General features: G+C 39.7%; 1 long non-coding RNA gene across 4 annotated transcripts in view; it reads right to left on the bottom strand.

The window, feature by feature from the left end:
- Positions 1–190: 190 nt before the first annotated feature.
- Positions 191–20,317, bottom strand: part of LOC113600963 (uncharacterized) — an 86,901-nt gene continuing 66,774 nt past the window's right edge. Inside the window, exons 4-9 of one of the 4 annotated variants that reach the window (XR_008295274.1) lie at positions 16,412–16,941; positions 11,211–11,513; positions 10,950–11,041; positions 9,308–9,520; positions 3,014–3,072; positions 2,489–2,741 (exon numbers count right to left, since the gene is read on the bottom strand). This is a non-coding gene — a long non-coding RNA (uncharacterized LOC113600963). Of the gene's footprint in view, positions 2,742–3,013; positions 3,073–9,307; positions 9,521–10,949; positions 11,042–11,210; positions 11,514–16,411; positions 16,942–20,317 lie in introns of all 4 variants that reach the window. The other 3 variants (XR_008295275.1, XR_008295277.1, XR_008295279.1) reach the window with 3 other exon arrangements.

Raw genomic sequence — 20,317 nt, 5'->3', positions numbered from 1 at the left:
CAGTCATACGCTGTTCTGTGAGTATGTACGACAGAAGAGAGAGATTTTTAAGAGATTTGGACTACAAAATAAGATGGAATACAGGTCTTACATCCAATATTTGCTGAGGACCAGTGGAGTTTTAAAATGATTAAAATGTGGACCCTGCCTTCAAAGAGCTTATGGTTTTTTTTAGAAAAATACTACATACATATTATTAGCTACTACAAGGCAGAGAGTGATTAGATGCTAAATAATTCAGAAAAGAGAAAAATGTATTACCCTTGGGTGATGAACATTTTCCAGGGCCAGTATATTTAAGATGTTCCTTAAAGCCACGTTTCTCTGAGATCCTAGATCTGGAGATAAAAAATCAAGAGTTCTTTGAGACTTTAAAATGTGTGTTTTCATTTTAATGACAATATACAAATTGTTACACCAGTTGTAAAGACAACATTTTTCTTTCAAAGTGATAATTTGCAAATGAAAGATTTTCATAGAATTGGCCTTCTGTTTACTGTACCAGTGCTTTTCAAGCTGGTCCATGGACTCCTGCCTATCCTAATATGTATTCTCTAGAATGACAGGAATTTCCTTTGCATTACTCAGGTTTGAGAAACACTGCTTCAAAGAATTGGTAGGATTTGAATATGTGGGTAAAGCAAGAGGCAGCTGCTGATGAAAAAGTCCTTTTCGACATTGAAAATGTAGCGAAGAAAGGAATCTAACAGCAGTGCCAGGGGCTTCCTGGGGAACAGTGTAGTTCAGCTGAGCTGGAGCACTAGGTATGTGAAGAATAGTATTAAGATCCAGAAAGGTAGGTCAGATCTAGACAGTAGAGGGCCTTTATTCCAGACTAAGGATTTTTTTTTTCCATATAAATTACAGTTCTTAGTTGGGGTACTAAGTACAAAGCAGTGTTTGAAGGAAATCAAACTCAACTACTGAAGTACATGAGCATGCATTAATAATGACTTTCCCTGTTATAGTTATTTGAAATCATTTCCTATGGAGACATCATGGCTCTTTCTTCCCTGACTCAGTGGAGTTGGCAGATTGTCATAAATGGAGATGTATGGTAGAGACAGTGTTAGATGCAAAGATCAGGAGAGCCAAGTCCAAAGAGCCAACCTAGAGCATAGAACCAGAACCTGTGCTTATGATGGCTTCTGAGATCAAAGACCAGGTTTCCAGTTCAGAAGCCCAGAAGTGCTGGAAGGCAAGGTCAGAGGCAGAACAAGAAAGAAATTAGGACACATATAGGCAGCAAATCAAGAGGCAATCAGAAACCAGCATTGACGAGTGGTCCCTAGACAGAATTGTGAAATAGGCCAAGTTTATTCTTAGTGACTCTGGTTGACAATTAAGCTATTGGCTGATGATGGCTTAAAGCAGTGGTTTGGGGCCAGGAAATGCACATCAGCATTGCCCACAGAGTTAAAAATGCACCAAATCCCCATACCCAGAGGCAAGTGATTCAGTAGAATTGGGATGGGCCCTGGTCATCTCATTTTTTATAAAGCTCTTTAGGTGAATCTTATAAATACTGATTAAGAACTATATGCTTAAAGTATAAAAATAATGTATATGTCTACATCTAGTAGTACACACTAAATAACTTAAAAAATTCACATACCCTTAGAGTTATTATTACATTTCTTAAAAGAAGTTCTTAAATAAATCTGCAAAGTAAAGGGGGAAAAAAACTATAAATGTGACACTAGTATAGATAACCGTGGATTCGTATCATATGCTTATTTAAATTGCAGGAATTCAACCATGTTTGACAAAAAATAAAAAGAGAAAACTAAATAATACCAGAGCTTTCCAATCTCTGTGATTCTAGAACAATTCTGGTTTTATGCAGGCTTATTTATCTAAAACATGGCCCCTAAATGTAAGCCAACTATTTCATCAGACTCAAGTGAAAAAACGGTGAGCTCTTGCAATGCTAGAGGGAGAATGAGTTGGGAGTATGTGCGCTAAATCCTGTGCTGTTGCAGTCTCGGGGATTAGGGAAGGTTTCTCTGGGAGGACATTGGTCAGAAGAGGTATGTGGGAGAAAATTTGCTCTTTGTTGTTGTTTTTTAAAGGAATGCTGCCTAATGCTAGGGCTCCAATTTAAAAGGGAATGAATAAATTATATGAAAGCCTCTGAAGGAGTGGCGACTCTGGCTTCAACAATAGCCTAAATTGTCGAAATAGGGCTATTTTAACAATTAAGAACTGATGAATTAGATTCATTTGTAGGAGCCAACCAGCACCCTGCTAAATTATTTTAAACCAATTAAGCAGGATAACACAGTTTAAAAATAATTATGTGCTAAGGACTTGGCTTATGGTATCTGGATGTGCCATCTGAACAGAGTAATCAGATGAACCCAATGTTCCTCATATGTAACCTAACAAAGTTTGTTTTGGCTGTCTTACCATTTTCTCAGCTCTCTGCTTTACTCTTTGAGATCACAGTAGTCAATGATGTTGACAGGTTGAGAACATTAAAAAAAAAAAAAAGAAAAGAACACACACACACACACACACGCAAAACCAAGAAGTAATAAGCATAAAAATTGAGATGTGAAACTAGACAGCAGAATGTATTTGGATATTACATATATAAAGAGATTTAATTTTGGTCATCCTAATCAAGCCTCAAGGGAAAAAATGCTACTAAGGGACTACTTCTGAAGAGGAAATTAAACCTTTCCAACAAGCAGTATTTCACAGTAACAGTTGATGGCTCAGAGGATTCAAGATCAGTCCTGGAAATAGACACAACCAATTGAGAATTAGAATCACAGCGGAGCAGTTTCTCCAGCTAAAGAGCATGACCATTGCTGTAATTCTTTCAATTAATGTTAATTGCATCCCTACTATGTGACAGGCACTATGGTAGGTCATAGAGTTTGTAATCTAATGGAAAGAAGACAGACCAGCATAATGAGACTGTACTATTATGATAAGTCAGCAAACACCAAGCATGATAATAAGACCTGTCTTAAGAGGATTGGTTTGAAAATGCAAGGTTACATACCATATTTCACCAATTCTGAGACACCATGGGTTCTAAGAAATGCCATTATTTTTGGAACACTGAAAGAAAAAAGGTGCTAATTAAACTATGACACAATGGTTTTTTTATCGATTAGAATTTTTCCACAATATATTGAATTCTACCAACCAGGAGCTTTAACGATGGAACATGTTATAAAAGAATACTCCACTATTGTCTTCAGTATTTTCTTCTAAACCATAGGCTTTTATTCTACAAGTTTTGATGCTCATGCTTTCTTGATCCAACTAGAAGATGTCAGTGAAAAAGTTTTCAGACCACAATCAGGATTTATATCCTCTCTCTAAATGGTTGGTTGACTGAAATGTCTAGGGTTTGCAATTGCCTAGGCCTGCCACCAGGAATAACCATGAATTTTGCACATGTACAGCTACATCACAACTGCCTTCTGGTGACAGCATTGTAAGATGCCATTATTGCAAGTTGGCTTCCAATTTTAGAGATGTTAAAGTAGGAAGAAATGTACATTTTAGAATCGGGAAGATACCATTTAGTGCTGGTAGCTCTTAAAATAAGCATCGTTAGAATACACAAAGAGCTCTGTGAGCACTGGGGATAGAGCAGCTGATCTCACAAAGGAAGTGATATGCACTCAGATAGAAATCGTATGGGAATGGGACATGTGTGTGGACGTGTGGTGGAATTGAGGCCAGACCTGAAAGAAAGGAGAGACAGAGCTGAGCCCATCTCTAGGGGAAGCCAGAGTTTATCCATTTACTTTACTGAAGTTGAGGAAAACATTTGTGGTTTGAAATGCTAATACGTATTAACCCTCTGAGAGGGTTTCATGTCCAACTAGGAACTTTTGAATTTTATCTTTGGGTGATAGGGAAACCAAGTTTGGGGGGAAGGGAGTGATATAATCACATTCTCATTTTAGAAAGATGACTTCAGTAAACAGTTGGAAAGGAATGATTAGAACGGAAAGACCATGGCAAGGAGAGCAGTGAGGCAATTTCTGCCTCACTACTCCTGGGGAAGTGGCACCAGGAAAGAAAGGAGAGGGTCCAAAAGACATTGAGGTGCTAGAATTGACAGAACTTGGTGAACTGAGTGGATGCAGGCAGAATCATCTATTTTGACATTCAATCCATCTTGTGTCATGTAAAGTGAATATCATCAAACTATAACTATAGATTCCAATAATAACCAATGGTGTTTTCTCAGTCATTTGTTCAACAAATACCTCTCTAGTGTGTGCGGGAGCTGGGAATTTAGCAGTGAATAAAGCACAGGAAAATGCCTGTCCTTATGAAGTTTACATTCTAGTGGGAGAGGTAGGCAATAAACAAGGTCAATGAGTAATCCTATGCCAAGTGTACTCCATGTGCTAAGGAGGAGGAATAAAGCAGGAAAGGAAAAGAGTGATGCAGAGGGAGGAGTGTTGTGGTTTTAGATATGGAGAGCAGAAAAGACCTCATTAAGAAAATGACATTTGAGCAGAGACCTGAAAGAAAGGAGAGAGAGAGCTGAGCCGATCTCTAGGGGAAGCCAGAGTTTATCCATTTACTTTACTGAAGTTGAGGAAAACATTTGTGGTTTGAAATGCTAATACATATTAAAGTCTTATCTGCTGGTTAGTTTTCTTTGTTGATGCTTAATAAGTATTGTTATTCATAACAAGTGTAATTAATAATGATTTGCTGATACTTAATTATATTCTTATTAATAGCAGTATTCTGATACGTATTCTTTGCTGACATAGGTTCAATTATTCATGAAATATTATTCAGACACTTACTTGTCTTCAGGTCAATAGGTACTGTTTTGGATTCTGGGGATTCAGTGCTAAATGAGATAGACCTAATCCCTACCCTCATAGAGTTGCCAGATAAAATCCAGGACTCACAATTAACTCAGAATTTCAGATCATGCATAACTGTTTAGTGATATTACAAATTTAGTAATTTGACATATTATTACAAATTACATGGAACATGTAATTGCAAATGTTATCTGGAACATATAGGAAAAAATTATGTGTTGTCTATCTGAAATTCATATTTAACTGGTGTCCCATATTTTTATTTTGCTGAATCTGGCAATTCTATGACTTCACTGAACTTACCACCTAAGTACCAGAGTCAGAGATTAGTAAATACAGCTGGCATCCAGTGGCCATGTACAACCTGGGAAGGCATAAAATGGAAGGCACTGTGACTCTAAATGTGTGGAGAAAACCTGCCTGCCAAGGAAGAACACCCACCCTTAAGAGCAAGAAATAAACTTGTGTTTGAGCCATGTGTTTTGGATCCATTTGTAACATTCTTTCTTTGTTTTACCAACCTAGCCTAACTAACTTAATGTGTCAGCCCCTGAAGTCTATGGGCATGCCCAAATTTACTCGAGAATCAGAAGTTTTCATGTAATGTACCAACAACTAAAAAATATGTATGTAAATAAAAGCAACAGAGAGGTAGGCCAAACCCTTAAAATGCTTGTCCTATTATAGCTTTAAACCTTAGTGTTTTGAAGGCAGTCATGAAGCACATCAGAGCAATATTTAAGAATTACATAATTTAATGGTTTCCCTAAGCAACTAACACTATGTATTATTCCCAGCTATTAAAACATTTTAAATATCTTTTCTTTCAGTTATTGAATGTAGACAGGTGTTGTAGGCATTGAAAAGTATAAATAAGACATGCTCTCTGACTTTAGAAAGTATAGAGCCTAGTAGACATAAAGATATATAATAGTAGGCAAAATACAATCAGTGCCAAAAGATAAGTGCAAATTGTATCTCTAGTTGAAGTGAGTTCAGACCAGTTAGAAGAATAGAATATAGCAACTGAATGAAAAAGCACTTTTTTCTTCAAAGCTTTACAATTTTCTATCTTCACATTTCATTGAAAAGAATGTGTCAAAAATGTACCAAATACGAAAATAATAGAAAAATAAAAATCACTTTAATCTCACTACCTGGACAGAGCCCCTGATAACATTTTAGTATATATCTCCTTTATATATTAAATTGGGTCTTTTTAATATGCTTTAATATGCTTTTTAATATGCTTCCTGTCTTGCTTTTTTTTTCTGCTTAATATAATGTGAGCATTTGTCATGCAATCATTTTTAAATAGGACTTTTAATAAATGTAGACTATCCCATGCCATGGCTATATCATGACTTACTTTCCTCTTATTAGTAGATATTTTGTTTATGTCCAGATGTTTTACTTTTATAAATAATGATGCATTAAACAGCCCTATACCTAAATCTTTGTAATATTTCAACAACTACTATTTGAACACTACCTACTGCTCTGGATTTTTGAGATACATCAGTGAACAAATAGTCCCAAATCCCTGCCCTCCTGGTGCGGAAGGAGAAAGAGAAACAATATATACGTAAATTATAGATTCCATCATATATTTATAAATGCTCTTCAAAAAAAGCAGGGAAGAGGAATAAGAAGTGGTAGGACTAGATGTTACCCTTTTATTTATTTTTTAAGTTTATTGATTTTGAGACAATGCACGAGCAGGGGAGGGGCAGAGAGAGAAGGAGAGAGACAGAGTCCCAAGCAGGCCCTGCACTGCCAGTACAAAACCTGATGTGGGGCTTGAACCCACAAACCATGAACCGTGAGATCATGACCTGAGCAGAAACCAAGAATCGGTTGCTTAACCACCTGAACCATCCAGGCGCCCCTAGGTGTTTCCCTTTTAAACCTGTACTATGGAAATAATTAAAACAGGGAGTGGAATTTGATAAATGCCAAAAAAAAAAGAAGTTAAAAAATGCTATGAGGAGCATTTACCTAAGAGGACAGGCCAAGAAAGAGAAGCAAACCCTTAGCAGGAAAAAAGATGGACAACCAGGTAACAATTTGGCCAAAGTAAAGAGAAAGAGAATTTCAGAAAGGAGACTGCATTTTCAAAAGTTACTGAAATACCAAATAAAGTAGAGGCTGAACAAAAACTGTCAGGTTTGAGAAAGCCATTGTTGACTTTTATAAGGGTCTTGTTAGAGGAATATGGACACAGGAGAAATAAGGTAAATTAGATCACTAGGGATTTTAGTCAATAGAAGGCAGAAAATATAAACTCTTTGCACTAAAAAAGGAGATGGGATGGTAGGTAGCTCAAAGGACCAAAGAGAACCTTTATTTTAAGGTAAAGGAAAAACCCAAACATGTTTTTAGGTAAAAAGCAGAGGAGGGGCGCCTGGATGGCTCAGTCTGTTGAGCATCTCTTGATTTGGGCTCAGGTCATGATTTCAAAGTTCGTGAAAGTGAGCCCTGAGTGCCACGTTGGGCTCTGCGCTAACAGCAAGGAACGTGCTTGGGATTCTCCCTCTCTCCCTCTGTTTCTGCCCCTCCCCCACACTCTCTCAAAATAAATAAATACACATTTACTTAGGTTGATTTATCTTGAGAGAGACAGAGAGAGCATGAGCGGGGAAGGGGCAAGGAGCGAGGGAGAAAGGGAGAATCCCAAGCAGGCTCTGTGCTGTCAGCCATTAGCACAGAGCTGATGTGGGGCTCAAACCCACGAAACTTGCAAGATCATGACCTGAGCTGAAATCAAGAGTCAGGCACTTAACCGACTGAGTCACCCAGGCACCCAAACATTTGTTTAAAAAGACAGAAAAAAGGGATGCCTGGGTGGCTCAGTGGGTTAAGCGTCCGGCTTCAGGTCAAGTCATGATCTCACAGCTTGTGGTTCGAGCCCCGCGTCAGGCTCAGAACCTGGAGCCTGCTTCAGATTTTGTCTCCATCTCTTTGCCCATCCTCCACTCGTGCTCTCTCTCTCTCTCTTTCTCAAATATAAACATTAAAAAATTATTTTAAAAAAGACCAAAAAAGAGCAGAGGAAAACTGAAGGTGTGAAAGAGGTGTGGTGGGTCTCAGGATCAGGAAAGACGGTCAAGAGCATAGGTGGGAACATTGGGATGTGAAAGAAGGGGTACTGACTTCTCTGAGACCAGAAATAATGACAAGAATACGAACAATGCCCAGCACAGTGCCTTGTACCATGGTTAATTTTTTGTGTCAACTTGACTGGGTCATGGGGTGCCCAGAAATTTGGTCAAATGTTATTCTGGGTGTGTCCGTGAGGATGTTTTGAATAATGTTAACATCTGAATGGCTAGATTAAGTAAAGCAGATGGCCCTCCTTAGAGTAGGTAGCCTTCAGCCAATGGAAGACCTGACTGAACAGAGACTTACCCTCCCATGAGTAAAAGGGCACTCCTCCTGCCTGACTGCATCCAGCTGGGACTTTGGTCCTTTCCTACCTTCGGTCAGACTCAGCACCGAAACACGGACTCTTCTTGGGTACTGAGCTTGCTGAGTGGAGGCCTGGAAGTATGCCATCATCTCCCCGGGGTCTCCAGTGTGCCAGCTGCTGGTCTCAGGACTCCTCTACCTCCATAATTACGTGAGCCAATTTTTTATGCTCTCTCTCTCTCTCTGTCTCTGTGTCTCTTTCTCTCCTGTTTCTCTTGGTTCTGTTTCTCTGGAGAACCCTGCCTAACACGCCAGTACCTAGTACTAAAGGTTTAACGTGTGTATGTCAAATGACAGAAGAAGAATTACAGAGAAATTCAGAGGCAGAAAGGATGTTTGCTGAGCGAATTGTGGGAAACGGATGGCCACCCACTCTGACCAGTGACACCCAGGGCTAAGCTGAATGCTCCAGGGAAATCCCTTTAGTGCTAATAGGGGACCATATGGAATGGGGCGCCTGGGTGGCTTAGTCGGTTAAGCATTGGACTCTTGATTTCGGCTCAGGTCATGATCCCAGTGTTCCTGAGTTCAAGCCCTGCACCAGGCTCCGCTCTCCTTGGGATTCCCTCTTCTCTCCCTGTCTCTCTGCCCCTCCAGTGCATGCACTCTCATACGCACTCTCTCTCAAAATAAATAAACTTAAAAAAAATACCCTTAAAAAAATAGGGAACAGTATGGACAAGCAAGCAGATCATCTGGACTCTCAGTGGGCAAAGATTCTGACAGGCAGGTGATCAAGCTCGAAAAATTCAACCAACATTCCTGTAAGAGGTCAGAGCTTAGAGTCAGGAGAGTGATGCGAATAGGTAAAGACCAAACGTTACTGGCGTCGAGGAAATGGGAAGAAAACAAACAATTCATTGCCTGCTTGTGCCAGGCACTCTGCTAGAGCTCCCCACGATCATTTAATCTTCTAACAAACCTGCCAGCTAAGTGTTACTACTTTTTCAGAAAAGGAATCCGGAGACCAAGTAATATTAATGAACATAGTTCAAAGTCACAAAGCAGAAGAGCACGAGAACCTGGATCTGATTTCAGAGGCATAATTCCGGGAAAGTCTGGAAGGAGTTATCGTTGACCCCTCGGTAGGAATTGGTGCTTGGGGACGGAGCTCCACTCCCTGCGAAGATGAAGAACCGGGACACCTGGCGTGAAACCAAGGTGGAGACTCGGGCACAGAGGAAAACGACAGGGAGACCCATCAACAAAATCTCTTACAAGGGGAGAATTTGCTCCTAGGAAGAACATGGAAAGGATAAAGGGGTGAGAGCTTCTAGGATATTAGTGAGAATGTCATTTTAATATTTAGTTCACTAGCCTCCACGGACCCATGTTCTAAAACGGTGAGTAAAATATCTTAACCTGTTATTATGCAGTATCTATCATTGCTGATGGGCACATAGGAGCTCTCATGACATCCACTTAATTTGCCAGATTAAATGATGCCCCTTGTTCCCTCTTTAAAACATGCCCACAGTATGGTATATACTCAAAAGTAGTAGAATTCCCTTTAATATAATTGTGAACTTCCACTCTCCCTGCACGCTCCAGGCTTCTTCCCTCAAGTCCCTGTATACCAGTTGAACTTGTCGTTATAATCCTGTTAATTAATTCAATATTGTATAAACCAATGGAATGTAAACAAGTCACTGAAGAAATTGCTATCAAATGGGATGCAAGCAAGGAAACTACAAAAGCCCAGAAAACGTAGAAATCTACAAATATTTTGCATTTCAAAAGATTGACAAATGAAATGTAGTTCAGGTTAAAATTAAAAGTTGAAGGTATGTAGCATCGTTTTTCTTTTCTGTGCTTTTTCTTTAAAATTTTTTTTTTAATGTTTATTTATTTTTGAGAGAGAGAGAGTGTGAGCGGGAGAGGGGCAGAGAGAGAGGGAGACCCAGAATCAGAAGCAGGCTCCAGGCTCTGAGCTGTCAGCACAGAGCCCGACGCGGGGCTCGTACTCAGAGACTGAGAAATCATGACCTGAGCCGAAGTCGGATGCTCAACCGACTGAGCTACCCAGGTGCCCCTTTTCTGTACTTTTTCAATTCACCAACAGTACGGGTGTTGGATGAGAATGCTTTTACTCTATCTGTATTGTACTTGTAGAGCACTTTCGTTCCTTCTTTCTAAAAAAGCACAATCTGTCTAGAAAAGCAAAATTCAAGATGGGAGTCCATGTTCTTTTAGTGACTCCATTCGGCACTTTTCTGTGAAACCTCCGTACAGAGTATAATGCTACCTGTTTGATTAGGCTATTCCTCTAAATCTTAGGGATAGCGTGACTCTTATGTGTTCAGTTTTTGCATTGTGAACACTAATAGCTCACTAGCATTCATAAGACTGCCCGGAATCATGCTTTTGAGGGCCAGATTGTTGCTGTTGCCTTTTTATAGGCCAATATGTACAGCATTTTAATAGTTCTGTCTTTAAGGAGTCTTAGACATAATCGGGCACAATTTTCTTGTATTAAAGATAAGTACACTGAGGACTAGGGTCAAAGACACTTGTCCAAGGTAAAAAATTTATTAAAATTAAGGGGAATGTTTGTATCTCCCCTATGCTATGCAGCACTTTTAATCCAAAGTTCTCAAAGCACTTTTGAATCAGATCATTAATGATTCTGATGCCCGAGCATCCAATTATTATCCTATTTTCTACCAGCTTGGTTGCCTCCTCTCAGACACGGAAAGGTCAATGTTTTCTTTGCAGGTGAATTGGTTGAGAATTGCATTCATCCATAAATAAGAAACCTGAAAAACAAGGGTTATTTTTATCACATATACCAGTGGAAGACAGTCCAGGCGGGCCTCATTTGTCCACTCTAAGTTTTAGAACGTCATTAAGAACGTGAGGCGTTCTCTATTTTCTTGTCCAGCGCATCTTAATGCATTCTTGTTACCTGGAAGTTAGCTGTTTCACCTCAAATATTGTAGGTTTGCATTGGCAGAAGAAATGGAAGAAGAAAAGAAAGCACATCAGCTGATCTGGACTTGCTTTGAAAAGAGATTTTCTGGCACCACACTTAATAATTTCCTCGTCGATCTGATTGGCCAGCTGTGTTACTTGGCCCCTTTATCTGCATAGTGGCTGCACTGTGTGTTGGGAGGGCAACCAGGAGTCTTTATCACTGCAGGACTGTTGCCAAGATTAAGAAGAAGGTAAGTGCGGTGCTTGGCATACGCTTGGCCCCCGGTAGACGCTGAAAAATTGGTAGCTCTTACTCTGAAAAAAATGAAACCAGCGGTGACGCCTCCAGATTTCTTCCGTAGTAATTACAAAGAAGGGTTTTATACGTGTAAAGAATCTAGTGTGGTAATAAAATAAGTTTTAGTAGAAAAACAAATTTTTACTAAACTTCCATTTGGCACTAAAATATTGGTATGGCAACTTTTAAAAATTCATTTGAGGGGCGCCTGGGTGGCTCAGTCGGTTAAGCGTCCGACTTCAGCTCAGGTCACGATCTCACGGTCCGCGAGTTCGAGCCCCGCGTCGGGCTCTGGGCTGATGGCTCAGAGCCTGGGGCCTGCTTCCGATTCTGTGTCTCCCTCTCTCTCTGCCCCTCCCCCGTTCATGCTGTGTCTCTCTCTGTCTCAAAAATAAATAAACGTTAAAAAAAAAAAAATTCATTTGAGTAACCAGATCATCATTCTGGATAATGGTCAATAGTCTCAAAAACCTGAAATGCAAATGACACTTTCTCTCTGAGTTGGAAAATATTTATTGTATTTAATTATCATTAAAAGAACTTTATATCACGGGGCGCCTGTCTGGCTCTGTTGGTAGACAGAGAATGCGACTCTTGAACTCAGGGTCTGAGTTCAAGCCCCACATTGGGCATGGAGCCTACTTAAAAAGAGAGAGAGAGAGAGAGAAAGTAGTTTTTATCATAACCAAATCATGTTCAAATTAGTGATAGGTTGAGAAAATATCTATTGAACCATTAAATCTACCACAAATATCCATTCGTATTATTCATATATTCATTGTTAAGTAAAGACCTTGACCTTCAAAAGATGTATCTGTGGGAATCACTGGGTTTCTGACTTCAGTTGTAAGAATTTCTAGTTTGTAATAAGCACTGCCATTAGACTGGCAATACCAGAAGTTTTATGTGAGGTACTTCATTTTGTGAAGCAACAAGAAGAAAAAAAAAAAAAGAAAAATATGTATTTTATAAGAAAATTAACCATTTTTAACATGAAAAGTATTAGCAGAATTTCATAGATATAAAAATACCTAAAGTTAACATCTGCCTCATCTATAGGAAATATCATGTATGTACTGGTCAATCCCATGATAACACAAAAAGCTCAAGCACAATCCATTACTGTGTTATACTGGACTATTACTATGTAAATTGTTTTGAAATGAGTAGGAAAAAAAAAAGTTCACATAAACCATTGCCTAAAAACTTTCTTTAAAATGAACTAAATGTTAGAGGGGTGTGTGTGTGTGTGTGTGTGTGTGTAATAAAAGGAAGGGAATCTAGCCTTTTTAAAAGTCCATCTAGGAGTCATTATGTTTAGTGCTTTACAAATACTTGTATTTCACAATCTTTACAACAACTCTGAGACGCTAATACTCCAGTAAGGGGAAATCACATGGAAAGGAGACATCAGAGAGATTCTTAAGTGTCCCAAACAGGGACTGAGGGGCTACAATTCAAAGGTGGATCAGATTCCTCTGCTCCGTACCCTAAACACGTGATTGTCCCGTGAATATGACTTAGCCTCTTTGTCTTTCATGTAGCAGTGTTGTGACTTTTGACGTTAATACATGTATTGTGGATGTAAATAGATGCATTTGGTTCAAGGTTCCTCTTCAAAGTACAACCCAAGAAAATAAAAGCATTGTAGTATAGAGAAATGAATAATTAAATGAATGTAGCCGAATTTATAAAATCTGAACCCAAACTGCCCCTTGATTACAAAGTTTGCCCTTTTTTCGTCTGTAATTACCAAAATACTTAACTCAGTTATGCACCTAACTTTATATATGTATATGTCCGTGTGTATACGTACATATATCTGCAAATTGCAGTTTTTAACTACCATAGTTCTGCCAGGGAGCATGTACATGGTTTTTTCTTTTGCCTTTTTCTTGCTTACTTTTCCCTTTGCTTGAATTTATCCCATCACATATAGTTAAGCCTGTAGTATGCAAGTCTTTCTCTTCTTTAAATTATTTCATCCAGGGGCGCCTGCGTGGCTCAGTTGGTTAAGCGTCTGACTCTTGACCTCAGCTCAGGTCATGATCTCACAGCTTGTGAGATGGACGGCACAGAGCTGTGATTCTCTCCCCATCTCTGCCCCTGCCCCACTCACGCTCCCACGCGTGCTCGCTCTCTCTCTCTCTCTCTCTCTCAAAATAAATAAATAAACTTTTTAAAAAATTATTTCATCTAGCCTAATTGCACCTCTGCCAGTTCCATGCTGGAACCCTCACCCCAACTCCAAGGTAGCACATGTCCCGCTCTGGCCTATGGCTCGTGCTGCAACATTATCGCTCCATTGGCAATATTCTCACTGCTGGAAGCCAATCTCAGCTGTGAAGGAGAATTTGTTTAGGCATAACAATATCAACATTGGAAAGATATTTTCTATCTCTTCCGAAAAGAACTCAAGTCAAAAGCACATCTCTCTTTAATCCATTGGATCTTTACAGATAAAAAAAAAAAAATGAAGTTCAAGTGCCCTTCATTTTTCTCACTAATGCATCCAACAAAATCCTTTTACTCCTTTTAAGGAGTACCATTTTCACTTTCATAAAGAATTCTCAAACCTATTAGCTGCTCAGATCTGATAGTTTGCTCCCTTCCGCAGGTCAAGCTGAGCAAACTCCCACTGCAGCAAAGCCACCAGGAACTCTAGTTACTGAAGGTGGCCATATTCCTTCACAAAAAGGGCCTGGAAAGTGCTAGCAATGCCCTGTTCCTCTTAACCACCTCCAGCCCTCTCTCAAGGAAATGGCCAAAGTTAAGTAAAAATGGCTGGCATGGTAGATTTTTGTTTTTTTAATGAGGTAAAAATGTATACTCACATTATGAATAAACTGTGTTTTAAAGTATGCCCTGCCTTATTTTCTCAGGTATAAACATATTTCAAGGCGATGTCAATAAACCAGGTTTCAAGAAACTACTAAAACATTTTTTGTGAGTTGCTCTCATTTTATCTGAATTTTAATGTGTATTTCAACACTTGGCTATACCAGAGTATGTAGGTTTGTCTGTCATTTCATAGCTGTCAAAGGGAAATTCTTATTTTAAACCTCTACATCATCATTAAACACTTCTAATAATAAAAGGCCTAAATTTTAAGCCCTCGGGGACATCAAAGTATCTCATTTACTATGTTGATCCAGCTCTGCCGGCATGTTGCAAAACAGATACGGAATAGGCGAAAGAGGGTCAGAACAAAACCGAACACTGTTATCTCGTTGTTGACAATACCTAAGATGATAAAATATTTTGTTTAAAACTGGTGGGCTGTCTTAGTAAGTGAACCAAGAAAGGGTGGGGGAGCTCCTAAATGTATCTTTTTTAGTCTACATCTTATAATTGACCCTTTTTCCTTTTTAAGTAAATGTATGCCTCCTCCTACCTAGCTCAGAGCCTTGTTACAACATCCTTAGGAAAGAAAGCAGTCATTTGAAAATGGAGTTGAAAGTCCACATTTCAGCCTTGTAATGTGGTTGCATCGTGTGGTGACCTTGGAGACTTAGCTCCAGTTGTGCAAAGTCTCATAATGCGGACAGCACAGCTTAGAAAATAACAAAACCCCAACATTCTTTTTTACTCTACTCAATATTTTTACTTGTTACAGTCTCCTTGAGGAAGTGTTGGCTCTGATAAAAGGGCAACAGGCATTTGCCTCATGGTCTGAAGTTTGATAGCCAAAAATAAACATGGGTGGGTGGGGGGGCGATCATGACTTTCAGACGCATGACTTTGAGATTTGGCCCAGGCCGAACTCAAGTTTACCTTTGCACTGTAAAAGAAAAGTTTGCCAGGCAAATGGGTAAACGGTAGAGTTTATCTCACTTAATGATGAATGTCAAACTATCCAAGATCCTTCAGACTCAAAATTGTTTATTCATGAATAACGAGAGCATTGCAAACCCCTGTAAAAATCACCTAATTTTCATAACCTGATCCTGTGTGTTGGTGTATTTTTAAAGTTACGAAAGTTTTTTTTTAATGCTTATTTATTTTTGAGAGAGAGAGAGTAAGAGAGGGAGAGGGAGAACATGAGGGGGATGGGCAGAGAGAGGGAAGCAGAGGATCCAAAGCGGGCTCTGCACTGATAGCAGCAAGCCCAACGTGGGGCTCGATCTCACGAACCGAACCGTTGAGATCATGACCCAAGCTAAAGTCGGTCACTCAACTGACTGAGCCACCCAGGTGCCTCTAAAGCTATAAAAGTTTTTTAAAGTTACAAACTTATAAAACTCATGAAACTTTTAGAAAAGTGGTGATGAGATAGATAGATGGCGGGGGGAGAGAGAGAGAGAGAGAGAGAGAGAATGTATGTATTTATTTATTTTTATTTTAAATTCAGTTGATAATTCTCAAGTGGAGACTGTTAACTGGGAAGTTTTTGTTAATGTACAAGGGCACTTTTGGTTTCTCAGGGACAGAAGGGAGATGTGCAGCAGGGAACTACTGACATTCAGTGCCAGGAGCTAGGAATATGAAACATCCTGCTAAGTTTGGCACTGAACAACCATGAAATGCCAATGGCGCGCTCACCCTTGAGAAACCCAAGGGACCCATCAATTACAAGTAAATGACGTGTTGTGAAGAAGTACAGAGGCAGAGGAGTCTAGGGGTTCTGTGTGGGCTGTGGAGCCACACAGCTGGAGCTCAAATCGAATTTCTGGCTGAATGACCACAGCCATGTCAGTTAAGTGGCCTAAGACTCAGTTGCCCCACCTGTAAAACGGGCATACTAATACCTGCCTCACAGAATTTTGTTGTAAGGGTTAAACAAGTTAAAGTATATGACGTGCTTGGCATATGGTAAGCTCTCAATGTTGGCTGCTGCTATTACAAATTCACTCAAGCCCTTCATTTTATATTAATTGGAGTGGGTAAGAGGATGTACAAATACGTTCTTAAATACCTGAAGCTTCTACATTTAAAAATATTCGGTCTGGAATCCATTATGTGTCTGAAGATGTTTCTTGATGACGACGGCCATGTTGTAAGCCTGCTCTCAGTCATTAAATGCATTCAGATGAAGCAGTTAAGAGAAGATGGAGTGGGAGCAGGAAGCATACCCAGGTTTCAGACAACTTGTGTGGGCCGTCAAAAAGGAAGAGCGTAAGGTGGACACTTTATTCGGTGAAGGGATGCAGAGGAGGTCTGACCAATTATAACGGTGGGTTTGCACCGTGGTGATCATAGCTGGTGAGATACAACTGAGGAGAGATCATTACTAACTTAAAAACATTTGTGCAACACTGCACTTCCGTGGGGTCGGTGAGCCTTGAGCCTATCAGTGGAGACGTGGAACATTCTGAACAGTTAAATGCTTCTTTCTGTAAAAGAGGAGGCTCCCTGCTCTGCAGTGAAATCTTGGATTTGTTGTTTGCACACAGAGCGCCTTGTTTGTATAACACTCATTTTTAACTGTAATTCAGTCTTTTGAGCCTGTAAAGGAAAAGCCAATGAAAACAAGTTTTACTTCTATTAAGACTTGAAAAGCCCGAAAGTGAATATTAATCTTAGTGTTTTATATATAAAACAACAACAACAACAACAACAACTGAATCCAAACAAGAACGAGGTTAGTGCCCGTGAGAAGAATAGAATAGCTCATCACAGGTGGATGGACCGCATTTTTCATAAGTACAAATTTAGCAGGAACTAAAAAGACAAAAGGATACCAGTTACCCTTCCAATTTGCTAAATCAAAGTTCTGTGACTGTCAGATGATTTATGTGATGATTCAAATGATCAAATGCTTTAATCACAAATAGATTTTAGTAATATCACCATTAGTAGACATCTAAAAATAGCAGCAATAGTACTATGTTGATTCATTCCCTTTCAAAGACTGAATCACAAAGTACAAGATCTAGAGAATTGGAATTCATCAATTCTGTTCCCCTATATGTCTCTCTTGGTGCCTCTGCCACACCCTGAACCTTCACATGACTCAAGATTCAATATCCTCCATTATGTTCTTTAGCTATACCTTTGCATCAGGCACATACATCCTCTATCCGGACACGTTCTTAAAAGTCATCTTACTGGCACTACAGTGTAAGTTTCTCAAACCTCTGTCTCCAGCATTGTCCCCTTGCTTGTCCTCCAGTCATCATGTTTCCAAGGACTATTAGAAACTGCCACTTAAGGGGCACCTGGGGGGCTCATTCAGTTGAGCATCAGACTCTTGGTCTGGGCTCAGGTCATGATCTCAAATTTCATGAGTTCAAGCCCACATGAGGCTCCATGCTGGCAGTGCGAAGCCTGCTTAGGATTCTCTCTCTCCCTGTCTCTCTTGAAATGAATAAATAAACCTAAAAAAATATTTTAGGAATTGCCACTTAAATACAAAAATTCTACTTAAGGGGAGTCTGGGTGACTCAGCCATTTAGTGTCCACTCTTGATTTTGGCTCAGATCATGATCCAAGAATCATGCAATGGGGCCCTGCATTGGTCTCCATGCTGAGTGTGGAGCCTACTTGGGATTGTCCCTCTCCTTCTGCCCCTACCCACCTCCACCCGAGAAAATAAACTTAAAAAAAAAAAAACTTCCTTAAATGCACACATTTCCTTCTCACATCCAAACAATCAACAAATCTAGTCCATGTTCAAAATATATTCAGTGACTTCTCTTTGCTCCAGCCTGGCCCAACCCCCCACCCTTACCCCACCTCACTCTTCTGAACACAGCAGCCATAGTGGTGCCTTTAAAATGGAAGTCACATCCTGACACAATCGTACACAAAGCCCCTCAATGGCATCCCATTTCATGCAGAATAAAGCCAAATCTCTTATGATCTGTAAGATCCCACCTGATGAGACCCTGACCTCGTCTCTTCCTCTTCTTTTCCTTGTTCACTCTTCTCATTGTTTCCTCTGGCTGTAATGCTTACCTCCAGACACCTGCATGACCCTTGTACCCTCCTTGAGGTCTTTCTTTGAATGACTTCTCCGTGAGTACTTTTCTGACCACCTTGAATCCCCCTTCCCCATTTTTTCATTCCACAACACTTATCATTGACATCAACTTCAGTTTACTTATTTGTTGTTTTGTTTTGTTTTAATCTCTCCACACTGGAAAGTGTGGGGACAGAGATGTTAGTCTGTTTTATTTACTGGCGGATCCCCAGGGTCTAGAACAAGGTCTACCACACAAATATAATTGAATGAATATTTCTTGAATGAAGCCAAAACTCTCTGATTCTTCTAAAACCAGCTTCTCATAAGGACTACCCTATTTTTTCTAGAAGTTTCCTGTTTTCTCCTGTTAAAAAAATCCATCCAGACTAAAAATTCTGCAACTGTCTTTAGCTCTGTCACTATGATATCTGATGAATTGCTAAATTCTTTCAGTTCCACAATGCTATTGGACTCTGTGCTCCTCCTTTTTAAAAATTTTTTAAAGTTTGTTTATTATTTATTCTGAGAGAGGAACAGAGAGAGTGAGCAGGGGAGAGGCAGAGAGAAAATCCCAAGCAGGCCCCACGCTGTCAGTGCAGAGCCCGACGCAGGGCTCAAACTCACAAACCTGAGCTGAAATCAAGAGTCAGAGGCTTAACCCACTGAGCCACCCCCGTGACCTTCCTTCTTATTTCTGCTGCCACCACCTTCACTGATGACAGCATAGGTTGGAATCAGAAGACCTGGGTTTGAATTCCCTCTCTACCATTTCCTAGCCATAAGGTCTTGGGTAAGTTCATTTGGGGTGGGGTAGGGGAGAATGTCTCAGTTCTTCATTGGTCAAGTCACACCTACTTTGTAGGGTGGTTATGAGTATTGAATAAGATAATGTATCTAATGCATATATTTGTGCCTGACACATAGTAAGTGATGAATCTATTCCTTCATGCCTAATGCATGGCAATAGATTTCTAACTCATATTCCTTCTCCTTGCCTGATTCCTTACAAAATCTTTTTATAGATAAAGGAAATTATGATTTGAGTGCCTCCTATGCCTCAGGTACTATTATATATATTTCATAATTTGATAATTTAATAAAGCCAAACCAATTCATCTAGCATTCAAAGCTTACCCAAATCTGCCTCTCTTCTTCTTAGCTGTGATGGCTAATATTATGCGTCAGCGTGGCTAGCACAGTACTCATATATTTGGTGAGCATCAGTCTAGATGTCGTTGGAAAGGAATTTTTAATTAAAAAAAAAGTTGGGTTTTTTTTTTTTTTTTTTTTTTTTTTGAGAGAGACAGAGCATGAGCAGGAAAGGGGCAGCGAGAGAGGGAGACAATGAATCCAAAGCAGGCTCCAGGTTCTGAGCTGTCAGCACAGAGCCCAGCACGGGGCTTGAACCCACCAACCGAGAGCTGAGTCAAAGTTGGACGTTTAACCAACTGAGCCACCCAGGCGTCCCTGGAAAGGTATTTTTGTTTTTGTTTTTTATTTTATTTTATTTTATTTTATTTTATTTTATTTTATTTTATTTTATTTATTTATTTATTTATTATTTTTTATTTTTTAAAAATATTTATTTATTTTTGAGAGAGACAGAGTGTGGGTGGGGGAGGGGCAGAAAGAGAGGAAGGCACAGAATCTGAAGCAGGCTCCAGGTTCTGAACTGTCCGCACAGAGCCCGATGCAGGGCTCAAACTCACCAACTGTGAGATCATGACCTGAGCCGAAGTCGGATGCTCTACTGACTGAGCCACCCAGGTGCCCCTGGAAAGGTATTTTTAGGTGAGATTAACATTTCCATCAGCAGACTTTAAGTGGAGCAGATTATCCTCCATAATGTGGATGGGCCTCATCTAATCAGTTGAAAACATTTAAAGAGAAAGATTAAGGTCTCCCAAGGAAAAAGGA

This window comes from Acinonyx jubatus, chromosome A1 (assembly GCF_027475565.1).
Source record: "Acinonyx jubatus isolate Ajub_Pintada_27869175 chromosome A1, VMU_Ajub_asm_v1.0, whole genome shotgun sequence".
Lineage (NCBI taxonomy): Eukaryota > Metazoa > Chordata > Mammalia > Carnivora > Felidae > Acinonyx > Acinonyx jubatus.
This window is presented reverse-complemented; position numbering and strand designations above follow the sequence as displayed.